The 17,080-nt window shown below is 35.6% G+C and overlaps 1 protein-coding gene across 13 annotated transcripts in view; it reads right to left on the bottom strand.

Moving 5' to 3' along the window:
* CCDC73 (coiled-coil domain containing 73) overlaps positions 1-17,080 on the bottom strand; it is a 143,149-nt gene that overhangs the window by 81,956 nt on the left and 44,113 nt on the right. The window lies entirely within an intron of this gene.

Below are 17,080 nucleotides of genomic sequence, written 5' to 3'. Positions count from 1 at the left end.
AATTGCAAATTAAATAGACAAACCTATTAGAGAACTGAGGTTCCAGATCATTCAATTAATCCAAGCTCTGGATAACTCTCTCCTTTAGGGAGAACAGAACTATAACATTTGCTTACCTGAGATGTAAACCACTGAGTAGTGAGAAGAAAATTCAGCTAAAAGTTCCTGAAAAACTGCTAAAGGCAGAATGTGTACTAGTTTAAGAAGGTGAATTCCCAGGGGCCCCAGTAATAAGAAGGTTTTATATCTTTTATCAGGTTTTTGTTCCAGGAAGCTCACCAGCTGGTTACAGGGAAGGATGGGAAGAATCCAAGAACCTGAGAAGCTCTCCCCTGTGGTACTGGCTGGGAAGAGTAGAGTAGTCAAAACCCATCTTCCCTATTTCCCCTACAGAGCAAGACTCTTAATCTGCAAGGGAAAAGACAAGAAAAACTGTATCTAAGAACACTAGTGGAAACCCTCTACAGCTGGTAAAGAGGACTAAAAGCCACCACTGAAAACTCTACCTAGACAGCTGGTCTTCCTCATCTCCCATAAGGAAAAAAAAAACCTAATCTACAGAAGAAGGGGCAATAAAAACTACAGTAAGAAGGTACCTGTGGAAAACCACTGTAGCTGGAAACAGGCTAGGAAAATAAGAAAACAGCTCTATCACTGGAGGAGGAGTAGGAATACATGGTAGGTCCAGCATTGAAAACAAAGAAGGGATCAGAACCCTTGTGAAGACCTCACCCTGAGTTGCAGGTACACCTAAGAACTGAAGCTTAATAAAATCAGAGAATTCCCCTACTCTCCCACCTGCAGCCACCATCTGAAGAACAAGCATCAAATAAAAAGAACAGGGAGATCAGGTGGGGGGAGCTGCAAAGACAGACTTTCTCTGGAAAGCAGCACTAAAGGAAGAGCCATAGCCAAGAAAGAAGTAGTTATTTAGAAAAATCCTCTGATTTTGTTTAAAATCATGTAATACTCCTGAATTTGCCTATACCATAAACATAACGTATCACTAGAGAAATCTGAAGCTTCTGTTACAAAACTCAACAGGTAGACTTGAAAAGTGCCTGTAGAGCTGAAGGTATGCCTCAACACACAGAGAAAGCCCTTCTGTAAAAACTGGGAGTTTTTTAATTTGGGGTCCAGGTATTTAAGGAAATCTCTGCCAAAGCACTAGCTGATGATTAAGTTAGAAGCACCATGGCTTCAATGGCCACACATGACAGAAACAGCAGACTTTACAAAATTATTTCAGAAAAGTCACTAAACAAACAATGGCAATAAGCAGCAACTCTGGAGAGGGAAAAATATCTGATTTTCAGAGCTGCCACATATTCAAAATGTCTATGTCCCATTCTCAACAAAAAATATGAGGGATGCAAAGAAACAGGAAAGTGTGATTCCCCACACAAGCAAATAAGTTAAAAAGAATATTCTCTGAGCAAGGCAAAGACTTTACATCAATAATTTAAATATGCTCTAAGAGCTAAAAGAAACTTTGTACAAAGGTACAAAGCAGCATTAACAATAAGGAAATGCTACAAACAAGTTTATGCTCATAAATTTGACAACTTACAGAAATGGATCAATTCTGCAAGACCTCAATATAGACAATCTAAATAGCCCTATAACCACTAGTTTAAAAAATCCCCAAAAATAAATGTCCAGGCTCACATGGTTTCATTACTAGAGAATTCCACCAAAAACATAAAGAATTGACACCACTTTTACACAATCTCTTCCTGAAAAATAAAAGCGGAAGAAACACATCCAACTCATTTGACTATGACACCAAAACTAGACAAAGACAGTACAAAAAAAACTAAAACCAATACCTCTAATAAGTTTTGACAAAAAAATCCTCAGTAATATATTAGCAAACAGAATCCAACAATGTATAAAATGTTATATACCACAACCAAGTAGAATTTATTCCAAATATACAAGGCTGATTCAACATCAACAGTACGATGATGTTTCTCACCATATCAATATGCTAAGAAGAAAAACCACATGACCACATCAATTGACACAGAAAAGGCAACTGATGAACCCCAACACTCTTGCATGATAAAAACTCTCAACCAGTTAGGAATAGAGGGAATTACCTCAATTTGATAAAGAGCATTCATAAAAAAATTGCACTGAACATCATATGCAATGATAAAAGACTGGATGGATGGATAGACAGTCAAGGAAAGAAAAAAAGAAAAGAGAGGAGAGAAAAAAGAAGAAGAAAGGAAACAGACAGAAGTAAAATTGTCTCTATTTGTAAATGACATGATTGTATACAAAGAAAACCAAGGAATCCATAAAAAATTTCCCACAAATAACTGAATTCAACAAGGTCTCAGGATACAAGATCAACACCTAAAGTATCAATCATATTTCTATACACTAACAATAAAAATGCAGAAAACAAACTTTAAAACAACACAATTTAAAATCACTCCAGAGAAAATGAAATACATAGGTGTATAACTTAACGAACATGTTCAGGATCTGTATCCTGATACAACAACATGGATGAATGAGAAGCTTTACCTAAGAGTACATACTGTAGGATTCCACTGATATGAAATATTAGGAAAAAAAACTAATTGTGGAAAAAAATCAAAAGAGCGTTGCCTCTTGGGGAGGGACTAGGGGTAGAACTGGCCTGGATAGGGGCATGAAGGAAATTTCTGAGTGGGTAGAAACATTCTGTACCTTGATAAGGGTTTATATTATACAGATATATGCATCTCAAGAAATGTGCAGTTAAGATTTGTATTTTATTGTATATAATTTTTTTTTTTAAATTTCTGAGAGAGAGAGAGAGACAGCGTGAGCAGGGGAGGGTCAGAGAGAGAGGGAGACACAGAATCTGAAACAGGCTCCAGGCTCTGAGCTGTCAGCACAGAGCCCGACGCGGGGCCTGAACCCACAAACCATGAGAACATGACCTGAGCCGAAGTCAGACGCCTAACCAACTGAACCACCCAGGTGCCCCTACTGTATATAAATTTAAGGGTAAAAAGCTGTAAACAAATACTGAACTCTACTTAATGATATGTAGTCCGAAGTACTTAGGAGGAAGAACACCAATGTCTGTAATTTGCTCTGAAATCACAAAAAATGAAGTTGAAAGAGGGATAAATTGATGGATAGATAGGTGACTAAGCAAGTACAATAATATGTTAATGGTGCTTGAGTGTTCACCGTCAAATTCTTTCAATTTTGCTGTATGTTGGACAATTTTCACAACAAAATGTTTCAGATCAGAGAAGTCAAAGAGAATGTTAACAGATAAAATACATGTTTTTCTTATGAAATATTTTCCTTATGACTCTCTTACATGTTCTTTTATTTTACACAAACACACTTGCTCATGCTATGGTATTCAATAATAGGCTTTCATGAAAGTTGTCACATTTAAAATGCTTTCAGCAGCAAGCTGCAACAACGAACCCCAACTCACAATGGCTTATGGGACTTACCTCATATGACAATGACCCCTAAAGGCAAAGTGCTTCTAGAATTGACTTTCAGTGGCTCAATAATATCATTAAGGACTACTATTCTGCTCATCTTTTCATTTTCCCATTATCTAAGTGATTTTCCTTAGGCTTTACACTCCTTGGCTGCTTTAATTGAAAGCATTACAGACAGAAAGGATATTAACCTGCAGTAGGAAAGGGTAATCTCTTGATAAAAGAATAACAGAGGTGCCTGGGTGGTTCAGTTAGTTAAGCATCCAACTTCAGCTCAGGTCGTGATCTCATGCGTGGTTCATGAGTTCCAACCCTGCATTGGGCTCTGTACTGACAACTCAGAGCCTGGAGCCTGCTTTGGATTCTGCGTCTCCCTCTCTATTTGTTCCTCCCCCACTAGTGCTCTGTCTTGCAAAAATAAACAAGCATTAAAAATCAAAAAACAAAACCAAAACTTTTCCCAGAAGTTTCCCAACACATCTTCTAATATCTCTTTGCCATAACCAGGTCACATGCCCACTCCTAAACCAGTCATTGACAAGGGGAATACACTGGACCTTTATGTGTAGTTAAGACCAGTCAGGATCTACCTGAGTCACATTGGTGAAAGGTGAACCCTAAGACACAATCATGGTTCTTCCAACATGGAAAAAGCAATGAAATGTCCACCAACAGGGTATGCTGTGCAATAATCAAAGTGACAAGAAAATATAAACTCCTGCAAAAGATGTTATCTATGGTCAAAACATACTGAAAAAGAAAATAAGTGTATATATACATTTGTTTGGAGGTGGGGTACCTATTACATATGTATCTTCCCGAAGTACTGGATTGAAAACATTTCTTCACATGGGCCAGGTTACACACTTCTAAGTGGCTGAATGGGTTCTGTCATCTTACTGTGATTTAGATATTGTTCTAGGCACTTTTTATATATTGTTTAATTTAATCTTAGGAACAATTTTTTGAGGTAAGTACTCTTATTATCGCCTTTTATAGATGAGGAAACTGGATTAGCAAGAGAATAAGTAATTTGCCTAAATTCACACAGCAGGTAAACATCAGAGTCAGAACTTGAACCTAGATCATCTGTCTCCAAAGTCTCTTAAACACATCACTTTAGTACCTCTAAGAGACTGTGGATGCTGTAGGACAGCTGAATTTAATCTTCATATCCCACAGAAGGTAGAAAGACATTCAAGATTGTATTATATATTTTATCGGTTTTTAAGTTTATTCATTTTGAGAGAGAGAACACACATGCAAGCAGGGAAGGGGCAGAGAGAGGGGGAGAGAGAGAGAACCCCAAGCAGGCTCCACACCAGCAGTGCAGAGCCCAAAGTAGGGCTCAAACTCACAAACTGTGAGATCACGACCTGAGCTGATACAAGAGTCAGGTACTTAACTGATTGAGCCACCCAGGTGCTTCCATATTACCTATTTTATTTGGTAAAACATGACTTAATTTGGTAGAACATTTCAAAATAACAACCAGAAATATATGTTGAATGGAAAAACAAAAAGTTAAGGAATTGCTACAAATATTCTCATATTAATATTTTTCTATTTCAGAGATTTTTGTAATAAACTAAGTTGAATAATATGAAAACAGTAAATTCTAATTAGGAAAGAGATTTTGTAAAATATGAACTTTTACGCTATTCCATGCCTATTATTGATATTTATCTTGAATACTCTTCAGCTAATCAAAGAGTAATCAGTATTTTATTAAACAACATGAGAAACTGAATTGGGCAATTTCGTAGGAGGTGGATTATGAGTCTGAGAACGAGAATAAAAGTATTCAGTTACAGTTTTGGCTGCTTGGACATGTGCCTGCTGTATGTACTATGTCCCTAAATCTGTTCAGGGTCAAGAATTGAAGAGGCCTGACCAATACACAGCACATCTTGTAAAACTACAGCCTGAAGCAAGCACTTTAAAAAAAGCATGACACTTTCTAAAGGTTATAAAGAGTAAATAAACCATCAAATTACTCCTCTTTTATTGTTTTTATAAAAACACTTAAATCCTTGTAGTCCTAAGGCAGATAATAAAAAATAAACACTTTTAAGGTTCTATATTCTTGGATACTTTATTGAAGTTAGAGATGGGATTTTCTTACCAAATTTACTACATTTTTCTCATTGACAGTAAGAATTTTTATTAGTAACTTTTGAGAGCTGCTTGAAGAAATAATGAAAGACACAAATGAAAAGTTCCAATAAAAAGATAATTTTTAATATAAAGCATGAAGTTAAGTTAGAATCCTAATAGTATAAGTGTTTATAATAATGTTACCTTTCAGTATTGTAGATAACACCCATTTTATCAGTTTTCCATGTGGTGTAGAGATATATACTCTACAAATCATTATAATTACGAAGAGGTTTGATTCTATTCACAACATAACTAACTTTATGGGGCACTAAAATGCTGCTTAATGTTATTTACCACATACTATATACCACTAATTATATCCAGTTTTCCTTTATAATTTCCTTAGCAAATCATTGCAATTTTAGAATACCCAAATTTCCACTGCCTTTTATTTATTGACAATTTAAAATTCTAAAATTTTCTTCTCTTCAGATATTTAATAAATTTAATGTGTTTTCTCTGAACTCCCAAACTACTTTCTTCATAATTCTAATATATACATTATATATATATATAATTAAATTTTAAATTCTCTTAGGGCAAGACTGAGTAGAATGCATATTTTAAAAGTGAAAGTTCTGTGGTAGAGATCGTCTATCCTCATTGTATAGATGACTTGGCTGAGAAATATATTTTGTTCTGGAGAGTTTGGGTGACCCAGTTGGCTAAGCATCTGGCTCTTGATTTCGGCTCAGGTCATGATCTCATGGTTCATAAGCTGGAGCCCCACACTGGGTTCCACGATGATAAGGCAGAGTATGCTTGGGATTCTCTCTCTCCCTCTCTCCCTCTGCTCCTCCCCTGCTCTCTCTCTCTCTTCTTTCTCTCTCAAAATAAATTAAAAAGAGAAATATATTTTATTTAAAAATGCTTAACCTGCTTCCTATTTTTAGAATCTAAAAGATTTCATATTAAAGTCTAGATTTCTAGTTTCTCTTCAATAATTAGAAGAACTGATAGTACAGAGCCCATTTTTCTATGGCAACACGTTTTTGGAGCTGAATGGCAAATATAGGTTAAACTGAAGACAGAGGCTCTCTAGTTCAACACAATTCCTACTCTATTGGTATCACATATCAACTACCTGAAGGAAACTGAATTTGTGACCTCTCTGCTATAGATTCATCTCTACCCATCAGTTATTATGTAATCTGATGAGGGAATCACAAGAATTGTTGTCTAACTTCTAAAAAAACCACACATTATGGATTCAATACAAATTTATCTGTTAACTGAGATTATTTATTTAAAGATCATTATTTTAGGGGCACCTGGGTAGCTCAGTCAGTTAAGTGTCTGACTCCTGGTTTCAGCTCAGGGAGGTCATAATCTCATGGTTTGTGGGACTGAGCCCCACATAGACCCTGCTTGGGATTTCCTCTCTCCCTCTCTCTCTCTGCCCCCCCAACCCAAAAATAAAAAAATAAACTTTAAAAAAATTAATTTAAAACTTTTGAACTTTTAAAAAATATCACCACCAATTTATGTCTATATGGGAAAAAAATGAGCAACTTTGTTAATTACAGCATAGTTAGATACTGAAGTACAGTGCAGTGGAATAAGAAAATCTCTTTCTTTGACTTTATTTTATGGTCTACTGTTTTTTGCTTCCTTAAAGAAATTTTACTATGGTGCCTGGGTGGCTCAGTCAGTTAAAGTATCCCACTCTTGATTTTGGCTGAGGTCTCACAGTTATTTATATCTCACAGTTTTGTGAGTTTGAGCCCTGTGTCCCTGCTTGGGATTCTCTCTCTCTTTCTGCCCCCACATCCAATGCACTCTCACTGCATTCTCAAAATAAACTTTACTATCTAACCCTTTATGGTATGGCCCAATTTTATGTTTACTCCATTATTCACTCCAGTTAATTCATTATATATATATGTGTATTTAATTAATTCTTTTTAAAAATATTTGTATTTATTTCTAGGAGAGAGAGAGAGAGAGAGTGAGCAGGGGAGGGTCAGAGAGAGAGGGAGTCACAGACTCTGAAACAGGCTCCAAGCTCTGAGCTGGCAGTCAGCACAGAGCCTGACGTGGGGCTCGAACCCACGAACCGCGAGATCATGACCTAAGTGAAAGTCGGACGCTCAACCGACTAAGCCACCCAGGCGTCCCATTCATTATATATATTAATAGAAGAGCATTAGCAAGGACTAGAGAGATCAGAGTACTAGTCTCTTAAAAGCTCTGGGTAGGATGGGCNGTCTCTCAAAAGTAAATAAAACACTAAAAAATTTTTTTAAAAAATAACCAGACTGAAACATGGGCAGAAAAGGAAAAAGAAAAATATAGACAAAACATTCAATAATGATATGAGATTTGAACAAGATAGAAAAAGTTGCCCAATTTAATATTCATAAAATACTGCATGAAAGAAAAAATATGTATTGTTTTCAAGTTCATTTATGCTGGCATATTTATCAAAATTCATTATATGCTTGGCCAGAAAGCAAAACTCTACAAATACTGTGTGACTGAAATTATATAAAGAACATGCTATCTGATATAAAATTATGCTTGAAACCAATAGTTTAAAGTTAACAAAAAATAAAATATTTGTAAAAGAAGTAGTATATTTCTAAGTAAATCATGAGTCAAAGAAGAAATTACAATGAAAATTAGAAAATAATTTGAACTGAATGATAACATAAAATACATAAAAATTTGTGGGATTTAGCTAAAGCCATATGCCAAGAGAGAACTTTTTAGCCTTAAATGCATATTGGGGGAGGGAGGGAAACTTTAAATAATCAATTTAATATCCATCTCCAAAGCCCAAAACAAAAAGAACAGCAAATGAGAGGCACTGGAATGGCTTAGTAGGTTGAGCATCCAACTCTTAATCTTAACTTCGGCTCAGGTTGTGATCCCAGGGTGGTAGGATCAAGCCCCACGCTGGGCTCCATGCTGAACGGGAGGCCTGCTTAAGATTCATTCATTCAATTCATTCATTCATTTCCTCTCTCTCCCACCTCTCTCCCCCACTTGCTCTCTCTAAAACAAAAACAGAAATTAAAGAGCAAATATTAACATAAAACAAATATGCAATAGAAAGAATCAGCAATGCCAAAATTTAATTCCCTCTAACACAATTGATAAACCCTTAGAAAGACTGACCCAAAATTCCTACTCATTCATAATCTCTGCATGAGTTACTCCTTGCATGAAGCTTTCCTCATTACCCACCTAGTTAAGTTAGCCGTGTCCTTATCTATATTCTCTATATAGCATATACGTTATGTTATAAGGTATTATAATCTCTAAAATTTCGCATAGTAAATGTACAGTAAATGTTAAATAAATGACCAAATATAGTCTTACATGCGTAATAACTCTTAAAAATAAAAAAAAAGAGCCCTTAATTTGTACTATGGTATTTCTTGACTTTCAAGGTTTTTAAGTCCTAATTTTTTAAACTTTTTACTTTGAAATAATTAGATTTACAGAAGATTTGCAAAGGTAGTAGAGTTCATATGTAACCTTTGCCCAGCTTCCTTAACATTAAAATCTTACAGAAGTAAAGGTAAGAAAATAACATTATTACAATACCATCAGACTACAGAGTTTATTCAGATTTCACTACAGTTTATTCAGAGTTTATTCATTTTTTCCACCAATATCTGTTCCAGAACAATTTAAACACCATGTTGCATTTAGTCATTAAGCTTTTCTTGTCTATGATAGTTTCTCAGTCTCCTTTTTATTTTTTTAAAGACCTTGATACTTTTGACAAGTATTATGGAGATACCTTGTAGAATGTCCCACATATGGGGTTTGTCTGATATTTTCTCATTATTGGAACACACTTGGGGGAAGAATACTATAGAGGTAAAGTTTCCTTCTCATCATATTATGAACATTTGATATTCACACAAATTATTGACACCACATGAATTATTTCTGGAGACATTTTTAATCACTTAGTTAAGGTGGTTATCTGTCAGGTTTCTGCACGGTAAACTTATTTTGCCCTATTTATCATCTAGTCATTAGAACTTAGTCTACAAGCAAAACAATAAAAATTAACTCCACTTCCTAAGAGGAAAATTATCAAACAATTTGTGAACAAGTATAAAACCACCACAGTAGGGGTTAGACCCAGAAGATGGTGAAGTTGGAGGATACGGAGCTTACCTCGTCCCAAGCCACACACTGATAACAACTACATTTGACCAACTAACTCTGAAAACAACCTGAAGACTGGCAGAAGAGACCTTCCACAGCTAATCACAGAAAGAAGGCCACATTAGAAAGTAGAAGAGGTAGAGATAAAGATGGGAACAAATCCTCAGCTAGACTAATCACAAATGGAAGAGGCACTACAGACGTGAAGAAGCAGGAGAGTCAGACCTCATACCAGGCACCCCAGGTACTGGGGACCTGCACTGGGAAGATGAGTCCCCATAATACCTGGCTTTGAAAACCAGGCAGGGGCTTAATTACAGAAGCTTTTAAAATCAGTGGCACTTAACTCTGGGTACTTTAAAATCAGCAGGCTTACCTCTAGGAAAGCCGGAGGGCAATAGGAAACTGTGTCTACTCTTAAAGAGCCAGTATAATGAATAACCTGTCCAAAACACAGCACAGAAGCAGCATAAAAAGCACACAGGGTATAAGTGAAAAAGATTTATTTACTCATCTCAGAATGTGCACTGGAGGGACAGGGATCTTCAGGAGACTTCTCCAAGCACAAAAATGCTGGTGGGCGCTATTTCCCTTTCTCTTCCTCAGCCACACAGCCAGTCACTTCTGAAAACCAGCACTACCACTCTCCACTTGTCTTGCTAGAGTGCCCCTCCCTTCCTCTGAGGACTCACCCAATCCAACTCACCCTACTGAGCAGACATCCCTCCAAAGCAGCTGCTGGCCTGCCACACCCTGAAAGCAGCCCAGGCAGGGACTTGCACCACTCCAAAGTGACTCCTGCCCTGGAGAGATGGGATGAGAACTACATACACCTTTGCATCTGCAGTTCTAGCTGCTAAGCCTCTTGGCTGGCTGTGCAGGGAGAAAGCCCTGCTGTTTTGTGCAGTCTGCATTCCATGTTAGATTTCATGGTTTTTATTCTCTGGTTTTTATATTGCTGTTAACAGATCACATAGTATTTTGTGGCATGCCAAATACGTTATGTAATTTAAAAATTTTTTTTGATGTTTATTTATTTTCGAGAGAGAGAGAGAGAGACAGAGTGTGAACGGGGGAGGGGTAGAGAGCGCGAGACACAGACTCTGAAGCAGGCTCCAGGCTCTGAGCTGTCAGCACAGTGCCCGACATGGGATTTGAATTCACGGACCATAAGATCATGACCTGAGCTGAAGTCAGATGCTTAATCGACTGAAACACCCAGGTACCCTTATGATATTAAATCTTTTATTATAAAACAGCCTCAAATTACAGAATGGGTACAAGAACACTAAAAAGAACTTTTACTCTTCTGAAATAACCATAGTTAATGGTTTAATACATATCCTTTCAGAACTGCTTTCTGTGACTATACAAATATTTACTTTTATTTTTAAAAAGCAACTTTCATTTTTCACTTAATGGTATACAAGCAGCCCTCACAATTCCAATACATACAAATTTCAGTTACCTGTTTGGTTAAATCCGACCAGTTCCCCAGCAACATGGTTCAAATTTCAGTCACCATGTACAAGACTGTGAGTAACTGCACAAATGTCACTAACTCTCCAATCCACAAATTGTTTCTAACTAACAGATCATGATCAGTGATCAATCAGGTCATTTATTTCACAGTCTGTCAACTACTGGTCACGTATATCTGTCAGTCTATGCCAAGACAGTAAAGCGTGTAAGGTGTTTTCCTTTCTTGTCTCCTAATGATAAATCCACTTAACATTTTATAAAAACAGACAATCCAAAAAAGGAATTGGCCAAAAATGAAAGTGCAGAAAAAGAAAAAAGAGAGAGTAACACTGGAAGTAAAATTCAAATAAAATAGAAATGGAGTTATAGAATAAATAGCTATATTGTCAGTCCATCGATGGGATACTATATTAATAAAATTTGAAATAATTACAATATAGTTACATGTCTATAAAGGAATGTAATTCATATGATCCTGTAAATTTTACTATAATTTGAGTACAAATATAATAATATAGTCTTTGTCTTAGATTTTTAAAATATACTGCAAAATTCATCCTTAATACTTTCAATAGCAGAATATATTTTGCAGGAGAAAGAGAAAGCAGAAGTGGGGAAAATACACATAAGTTCATTCTGACTGCAGTGATATCTTATATATTAATTATTAGCATTTGGTTATGTAAGACTACTTAGGTTTCATATAATTTATTCTTAATACTTTTCATTTGGGGTATGGATGTTCATTTCTCGATAATAAAATTAGATTTGTCAACCCAGTAATATTTATTCTCCAAAAAAAGGCAGTTTAAAACATTTTAAAAAATTAACATTTCATTGATCTTTTATTTCACCAAGGAAAGGTGAAATTTTATGGTCCTACATATGTACCTTTAGAAAATTTCTCTGGTCATTTGGCCAGTTTGCAATACATATTTTCTAGCTCCTTTAATTTTAGTAGATACAAAATTCAATATGACCATATACCTCTCTATTGTTACTTTGACTTAAGTCTTATTGATAAATACAACCTGATACCTTAGCTGATTTCCATTTTTATCCTTTTATATTTCATTGAATGATTAACTGTAATTATTTCATGTGAAAAAATATTCAAATTTAAATGTAGAAAATGTGTCAACCATTTGTGGAATTTTTCTTAAGTTTAAATATGTTTCTCTGGACAGCTTTTTTTATATAATTGGTTCATACATCACTGTATAGCCATTCAAATATATACATATTCTAAATATGGAATAAAAATCAAATTATTATAAAAAAAGGAGGGGAAGGGGGAAAGAGGAAAGAGGGGAAACAGAGGAGGAGGAGGAAGCAGGAAGAGGGGGAGAAGAGCTGATCACAGGAATGTTAACACTACTGCCATTTGAGAGACCCTAGAAATGCAGCCAGAGGAAAAGAGAAGATAGATCTATCCACATAAATGAAAAGTGACTGTAGAAGGAAAATGATTGTGATAAAAAGGATTAAGATGTTCCAGAATTAGTAATGCCAGCAAAAATAGCACACTGAAGAAGTTCTCAAATATATGTGACAATACTGAAAATGCAAAGAATAAAAGATGGGAAGCTGATCCAAATCTGAACAGGAGTATAATTTACAAAGGCAGAGAAATAATGCTAATCTCATACTGTAAGTGACACAACAATAAGGTAAGCGCTTATCTTCGTAAGTTTTTCACAAAGAAATAAAACACTTTAATTCTCAATGTATCTAATGTTTTGAATTATACTAAATATTTTTTCATTTTTCTTTACATTTATAACAGAAGAGAGTATATAATGTTTTCAAAAATATTTTTAAGTCACAGAATAATCACAACATTTGTAACTGATTAAGATCCTTTTGCATGTTTTTAGCTTGCAGGATCATTTTTATGGTCCTACACTACCATATACTGTCTACATCTCCCATGTTAGTACATATGTACCTACCTTAATCTTTTTAAGAGCTACATAATATTCTACATGTCTGATTCAGGCACTAATTCTGCATATCAAACCACCATAAAACTCAATAATTTAAAATAACAATTTATTAGGGTGCCTAAATGGCTCAGTCAGTTAAGCATCTGACTCTTGGGTAGGGCTCAGGTCATCATCTCACAGTTTGTAAGTTTGAGCCCCACACTGAGCTCAATGCTGATGGTACAGAGCCAGCTTGGGATTTTCTCTTTCTGCCTCCCTCTGCCCCTCCCCTGCTCACTCTATCTCAAAATAAATACATAAACTTAAAAAAAATTTAAAGAACAATTTACTAAGCCTCAAGGTTGTATACATTAACTGAGCACAGTTAGACAGTTCTGCTTCACATGCTATGGATCAGGTTACTCAGGCAGAGACATTCACTTGGTAGCTTGCCTGGGGCTGCAATCATCATCATGTTCCCTCACTCTATTGTCTCTCCTCATGTACCTTCCATTGTTAAATAATCTATTCTGGGCTTACAGCATGGCAACTGACTTCCAAAAGGGTATGTTCCAAGAGAACAAGCTCTAATATACTCATTGAGCCTCTGGTTTGTTTCATGCTTATGAATGTCCTGTTTGCCAAAGCAAGTCACATGACCAGGACCTAGAGAATATGGGAGTAATCTACTCAGGGGTATGAATACCAAGATGTATCATTTATTGAAAGCCACTAATGTAACAGTATCACTTATTTACCCTCTGTTAATACACATTTAAACTGTTTATAATTTTTTCCATTAAAACACTACAGGATATTATCATTGTAAAAGATCTTTACCCCATTAAGCCCACACAAGAAATTATCCTAGATAAAAGTATAAATTCTTCACACTCACCAGGAAATTCTACATTTTAAATTTAGAGAGACAGAAGTCAATTTCTATTTATCATATGTACTAATGCATATCAGTAAAGAAAGGATAGAACAATAATCCTGAAAAATCTTCCAAACCCTGGGAATTGTTCATCTTTTTTATGTATTTTCAATAACTGGCATTTATTTTATTAGTAGTAAAATCAAGCATACTTTTGTATATTTTATGATATTTTTTCTTTATATTTTTCTATTGTGTTATCATTTGATTTGTATGTTTTATAAGTAAGATATTGATTCTTCCATTTTGCATGATGCAAATATTACCTCTCAGCCACTGGTTTTTAAACTTTGTTTATGGCAACTCTTATCCCATAGAAGCTAGTAATTTGTGTGTCATCACATCTAGCCATTTTTTCTTTCAGGTAAGATAATATCTATTCCTGAGACTATAAAAATTATATCTTATATTTTCCAGCATACGTACACCTTTTTTCTTGGCATTTTATTTTTTTCTCCTAAAATTCATTTTTGCATGTGAAGTATTATGAATTATCTAAATATCATTTATTGACTATCTTTCTTTTCTCCCACTTGATTTATTCTTTTACGGATTTACTTATTCCTACAACAGTGTTACATTTTTAATTATGATAGGAGTAGAGCATGTTTTAAATATCTAATAAAGTAGCATTTCATTCTTATCTTTTGAAAAGGTTCTTGTCTATACTCATACATTTTTAATTTTCCAGTTTTATTGAGATATAACTGACACATATAACAATGTATTAGCTTAAAGTGTACAAGGCAATGGATCTGGTATACGTATATAATCATACATTTTTCTTATGTATATAGCTTTAGAGTCATCCTGTCAAATTCTGAAAAACATCTCACTGGGTTTTGATTGACATTACATTGAATTTTTAGATGCTATCTTAATCTGTTCAATCTGCTATAACAAAATACCACAGACTGGGTAGCTTATAAACAACAGAAATTTATTTCTCACAGTTCTGGAACCTAGAGTACTAGGTCCAGGTGCCCACATGGTCAGGTTGACCATCAGCATGAGAGATGCTCCCCCATTCATAACCCCATATTGTATAAGGGGCTAGGGAGCTCTGTTAGGGCGCTACCCCCATTCATTAGGGCTCTAACCCTCCTGACTTAATCACCGCTGAAAGAGACCCTACCTCCTAATGCCCTCCCACTGGACATTAGGTTTCAACATGTGAATTTTGGAGGGACACAAATATTCAGACCATAGCAGATTCTTGTTTTTAATTTTTTTTTTTTTTTGGTGATTGAATAAGGTTTATTCCTACTATCTCGTTTCCTTCTGAGCTAGCATTTTAAAAAATTTTTAATGTTTATTTTTGAGAGAGAAAGAGAGAGGGGCAGAGTATGAGCGGGGGAGGGGCAGAGAGAGATGGAGACACAGAATCCAAAGCAGGCTCTAGGCTCTGAGCTGTCAGCACAGAGCCTGACAGGGCTCAAACCCACGAGCCATGTGCTTATGACCGGAGCAGAAATCTGATGTTCAACCAGCTGAGCCACCCAGGCACCCCCATGGCAGATTCTTTGAAGAAACCACAGAAATGAAAAATCACTGATGTTTAAAACTCTAATTAGCTAGCAAGTAAAAACATCTGAAGAGTAATTAGGAAACAAAAAAATGAATCACACAGAATGCAATAGAGAACCAAGTAGATGAAAAATATACAAGAGTTAGAAACCCTGAAAGATAAAACTACATGGTCCAATATGCTATCTAATGGGAGTTCTAGAAGAAGATAACAGAAGATAAGGGAGGGACAATACTCAAAAAGATCATGGGTGAAAATTTTCCTAAAATTCAGAAACCAAAGTGAGTCTCACAAAATGTAAATAAATTCTCACCTAGGCTCATTAAAATTGGAGACAATTAAAGGTGAAAAGAAGCTCCAATGAGCAAAAAGAAAGAAATGGAGGGGCAATGAAATGAACATCAACCTTCTCGACTACCAGAAAAGAATTCAATAATCTCTTTAAATACTGACAGAACATAAATACCAATTTACAAATCCATGGCAAAATAAAGACATTTGAGGGAGAAGGAAAAGAGAAAAGGAAGTCCTGAGTTTAGTATTAACAGACCTGTCATTTAAAAAAAAATTTTTTTCAAAGCTGTATTTATTTCTGAGAGAGAGAGAGAGAGAGCAAGCGTGAGCAGAGGAGAGTCAGAGAGAAAGGGAGACACAGAATCCAAAACAGGCTCCAGGCTCTGAGCTGGCTGTCAGCACAGAGCCCAACGTGGGGCTCAAACCCACGAACCGTGAGATCGTGACCTGAACTGAAGTCAGACGCTTAACCGATTAAGCCACCCAGGCGCCCCCAGACCTGTCAGTATTAAAACTAATTAGAAAAATGTAGATTAGCTGGGCCAGTTTCTGGAATACATAGCAGACAGCATCAACATTTTTACTAGGATTAAGCTTAAAAGACCGCTAAAACCTAAAATTACTCTTTCTTTATAGCTATTTGCAATACCAAATTGAAAGTAATTTATGACTGCATATTTTCTCTCTTCTATTTGGGATACAAACCCTATTTCTTCTTTTTTTTTTTTAAATAGTTTGTCAAATTGGTTTCCATGTAACACCCAGTGCTAATCCCCACAAGTGCCCTCATCCATGCCCATTACCCTCCTTCCCCTTCCCCCCACATCAGCGCTCAGTACAAACCCTATTTCTATTCATTTGCTGATTATCCTGAAAAACTATAATATGCCTACATAACTAAACAAAGTCTATAGCTGGTCAATATCTTATTTCCTGAACAATACAAGGACCTAAGAATCAATTCCATCCAAGCACATTAATAATCGTAGTTCAGTATTTTAGTTCTCCCTTTTTAAGCTTTACAAATTAAATATTATTATTACCTTTAATTGGATACTTTTTGCTTTCTTTTTAAGATGCTAAATAAAAATATTGCCTCAGACTACCACAGGGAAATATTAAAAATTTTCAATGAAGATTGAAGAGAGCAGTGAGGGCA

The sequence above is a fragment of the Crocuta crocuta genome, unplaced genomic scaffold, assembly GCF_008692635.1.
Source record: "Crocuta crocuta isolate KB4526 unplaced genomic scaffold, BGI_CrCroc_1.0 scaffold382, whole genome shotgun sequence".
NCBI lineage: Eukaryota > Metazoa > Chordata > Mammalia > Carnivora > Hyaenidae > Crocuta > Crocuta crocuta.
The sequence above is the reverse complement of the archived record's forward strand: the minus strand, read 5'-3'. Positions and strand labels throughout refer to the sequence as shown.